This window comes from Macadamia integrifolia, chromosome 6, assembly GCF_013358625.1.
Source record: "Macadamia integrifolia cultivar HAES 741 chromosome 6, SCU_Mint_v3, whole genome shotgun sequence".
Classification (NCBI taxonomy): Eukaryota; Viridiplantae; Streptophyta; class Magnoliopsida; order Proteales; family Proteaceae; genus Macadamia; species Macadamia integrifolia.
Window position 1 is genome coordinate 22,528,598 of NC_056562.1, and position 4,841 is coordinate 22,533,438.

Genomic DNA, 4,841 nt, shown 5'->3' on the forward strand with positions numbered 1-4,841 from the left:
TCTCTATCCTCCTTAGGAGCTTTCTCCACTAAATCGGCCTGGGAAGCATTGAGAAAGGTTTCTCCTAAAGTGGGCTGGGCAAAATGGTGTGGAGCTCGGTTTTGATCCCCCGCCAATCAGTTTTTGGCTGGAGACTTATACATGGAAAGCTTCCTTGTGATGACAAGGTAAAAAGAAAAGGAGTGCTGCTCCCTTCTAGGTGTGAGGTGTGCAATAAGGCTGAGGAGTCTATAAATCACTTGTTCGTGAAATGTGATGGAGCTGTCTACATTTGGAGGGCGTTTGCTGAAGTCTTTGGTTTTCATTGGTCCTATCAGGGGGATGATTTTTTAGCTCATGCTTCATGGTGGACTCAAAAATCCAAATCCATTGGTCTGTCTCAATTGTGGATGGCTGGTTTGATTCTTGTTCCATACTTTATTTGGATGGAAAGGAATTCGAGAAGATTTAGGGGTCTACATCGATCTTATGGTCAAGTCTTTCATACAATAATAGAGGAGATTAGAAGACGTGGCCCAGGAAAAAATGACAGAATAAAATCTCGACTTGATTCTGAGAGATGCTTGAAGCTTAATATAGAGGTGCCAAGAAGGAAGACTAAAGGGGTCCAAGAAATTTCTGGCTGCCTCCGATGGATGGATGGTGGAAGCTAAATTGTGATGGCTCGTCCTTGGGTAATCCAGGGAATGCTGGAGCAGGTGGCATTATAAGGAACAGCAAGTGCCAGATTGTAGCGATTTATAGCTCCTATTTAGGAATAGCTTCAAATTTCCATGCTGAATTTAACGCTTTAATTGAAGGAATTGAGAGAGCTAGAGAGCTGAATTGTGCATCTCTGTGGATTGAATGTGATTCGGGCGCTGTGGTGCTCATGTTTCAAAGGGGCTGGATCCCGTGGTTTGTTTGGCAAAGGTGGTCTTCCCTTATTTCTTATCTCAGTGGTATAAGATGGAAAATCACTCATTGTTATCGCGAGGCAAACCCTATTGCGGATTTCCTGGCGCAGATGGCTGCTAAGAAGGAAGCATCTACATCAGTGGTGGAATGGCCTCCTGAGGTGCTTGATTTCATGGCTGAGGATGCGATGGGCATATCGCGTTTCAGATTTTATTAGTGTTTCTTTTCCTGTTTGTTGGCCTAGCACCTATTTTTCCGCTGATGGCACTGCCGTAGGTGGGGGTGGGTTCTAGGTGGGGTGATTTCTGGTTTTTTTTGTTTTTTCTCTGGATCCTCTTTTTTTGGATCTTCTTTGTACAGTTTCTTCTTCTTTCCCTTTTCTCTTAATATATATGACCCTTTAGCGAAAAAAAAACAGTTTTATCAAACGCTTTTTGCTCCGTTTCTGCTATTTCTGGAAACAGAAACAGCAGAAACGCGTTTCTTGAAACGTTATCAAACGGGCCCTAGATTTACTGCAATTCTCTCTCAAGTCCTGCCCCATATGGTCACTTCTCTCAGCTGAGTCAGCAATCTCCTGATGGAGAGGAATGACTATCTCAATCCAACCATTGCTGGAAAGAGCCATCCCATGATCCACTTCCCTATTTTGAGAACACCCATCAACTCCCAAGATAGAAGGACTACTTGGATGAGTATGTGAAGGAGATATGTCCCGATATTATCAGTGACCTGGCACTGCAACCCCACCACTCACCGCCACCACCACAAGCTGAGAAGGAGCAGTGCCACCGTCTTCTGCAAAAATCGCTCCTTGAATGCCAGTCTTAGTGTGAGGCTGCACATCAACTCTTTTCAATTCTTTGCAAGAATGTATGTTGTGGCCAATCGTTTTTGTAGAAACCATATCTTCCCAAGCTATGTTCATATGTAATAGATTGAGAGAACCAGAACTGCACCTCAAAACCAGGCTACTGCCGTTCCACCTGAATTTCCTCCACCCTCTTATTACCGACCTCCAACTCAACCATGACCTTGGCATGGCCACCCATGGATGCTGCACAAGTCCTTCGGTCGATAGCCATAGGCCTGCCAGCGACTTTTGCTATAGTGAGTTAGACTTTATCGTGCCAGTACTCAAGAGGCAAGTCTGGAAAACGGATCCAGACCATCTTCGTCACTGTTTGTTTTTCATGCTCGTTGAAATCCTGTTTCCACCATTGGAATCTAATCTCCTGGCTTCCTACTTTGATAGAAATTCGCTTCCAAATCATTACCATGTCTGCCTCTAATTCAAATTGAAGTAGGAAGAAGCCTTTTTCCCATTGGTGCAAAGCCGCCAATCCTACCTTTCAATGACCACGAATTCTTCGCCTCCTTTCATATTTCATCCATTGTTACAAATCGGAAGTTTGTTCATAAGAGCGAAATGAAACTTTTCCAGACACTCCTCATAAGCCTCCTGTAGAATAATAACAATTGTCAAAGAACCAACATGAATAGGATCTGGCAGGTCATCAACAACTGGAATTCCTCCTCCCACAATTGTAGAATAGAATGCTTTCACCGGTTGTGCATTAGGATTTTTGTTATTACCCCTCGCAACCTCTAATAGAGAATCAGATTCCACCGTAGTAGGCAGCGGTTGTTGCTTCCTCAGCTGCCAGGAATCCGGGAGAAGGGATTGTCGGCCTCGATCAAGTGGACGGCCTTTACGCACTTCCTCCAAAACCCTAGTGCTCTCTTCAGCCAACCCTTGCTCTCTCTCTCTCTCTCTTTCACACACTCAAACCAATCAATTTCCCTTCTTCTTCTTCGTTCTTAGGTTAGTTAAAGTTTTCAATGAAGAAGAGGTGGAATAAAGTGGGAAGTGAAAACTTGGGCGGGTGTTTTTTATTTTTAAAATTTCACCAATAGCTAAAGTTATACAAATCCATGGCGTTATTTAAATCCACATGTTCACTTTTGATTGGTGCCCTGAAACTATATTGTCACAATTTAAGCAAACTGCAGCTATATGTTCATATACGACCGTAGTTTTAAAGAACCGTGAGAATAAATATGCATATGGCCACAGTTATATGTAACCAGGGTAAGTGATAGGGCGTGTATGGCTACAGTGAAAACTACAGCTATATGTATATCAATAATCACAATTTTGTAGAACTGCGGAAAATGTTAATATGTGGCCACGATTTATAAAAATCGTGGATATAGAGCTTCGTTAGCTGCGGTCCTCAACAACCGCAGCCCTAGACCTCCGCCCAAGTGCAATTTTAATTTAGTTTAGTTTATTTATTTATTATTATTTTTTTTTTTCTAGTGAACAACAACAAAAGTAATTGATGAAAATCATAGCATGGGATTCATTTATAAGATAAGTGCACATTTATGTAAAATCAAAAGGGGATGGGATGGGGGTGTAGAACCCAATTTTATCACCCTCTCTCGGCAATGATGATTTTCAGGATGTAGGACAAGTCTACACTCTCTTTCGGAAGAGAATTTCATGTTTTTGGAAATGGCCCGTAATTGAACCCTAATCTATCCAAACCTTAAAGATCCAAAGTCAACAAAAAATGAGATTGACCCGCATCTCACATGTATTTGGTCGAATCCCCACAAAAATCATAGAGATTGGCACAAAGTGGGGCCTGGACTAAATGGAACAAGGTTGGGTTGACATCGTCCGAAGGCACGATGATTTCGGCTAAGGGCATGACGATGTCGACCAACATTAATACAAAATTGATCTGGGTTAACACTATGATTCAGGTCCAATTTGGATCTATTCTAAGCACGTCAAAGCTTTAAAAAATATATATGTAAATGGATCAGATAAGAATTGAATATGGATCATATGTGATTGTATCCATATATTTTTTATCTGATAGAATTTCCATTTTTCACTATTCTTTTACATCCCTAACTTGTATAACCTGACAAATAGTCAATCAAGCAGAGAAAATATGGGAGAGCGAGAGGATGGAGAGGGCTTGGTGTCTAGAATGGATTTACTGGATCATGACGGTGGCTGGCCACCGGATAAACACAAACAACGGTTGATGACTGATTTTTGGAAACCTGCAGATCAACATGGCCCTACGCCTGAGATAGTTGAGGAAGTTAGACCCCTGATCAGCACAGAGGTGGGAGGGGAGAACGTCCATCTGGAGAAGGTGATGGTCGCAGGTCATATGCTGCGGTGACGAAGAAGGCGCTGCCTGATGTGGAGGACCTTCCAGACCCTATTCGTGCAGGACCATTGACCAAGGTAGTGATACCTCAGGAGCTTATGAAGAGAAGCTTTCTCGTATGCCCTGATCGGAAGGGTAAACTTTAGGTTTGTCTCTATGGACGATATTCGTCGTGAGTTGGCAGTTTCATGGAATCTGAAGGGGAAGGTTAACCTGGCCCCTCTAGGGAAGGGCTTCATCCTTTTTCGTTTCTAAAGGGAGAGAGATATGTCATCAATTTGGAGGAGAGGACCTATCAAGGTTGGAAACCAGGTGATCAGATTTCAGGGATGGAGGCCGGAGTTCAGCATTCATGACAACCACACTCAAACTAAGCTGGTTTGGGTCCGTTTTCCTGAGCTTCCGATGGAGTATTGGCATGAAAAAATACTTCTGACTATGGCCAAAGCCGCAGGAAGACCTGTGGCTCTAGATCGAAGAACAATGAATGGAACTATGGGCAATTTTGCCAGGGTCCTTATAAAGGTAGACTTGGTTGGCTCCAGGGTAGAGGAGATTCAAGTAGAACGCAAACAACCTGGGAAGGACATTATCTTTTGGTTCAAGCAGCGTGGTGTATGAGGATGATATCTCACAATGTACTCTCTATAAGAAGCTGGGACATACGGCAAACCAATGCAGAGGGAAGAGAACCGTTGCCCAGGCAACTGATAACGTTGAAGGAGATGATCAAGAGCAAAATAGCTC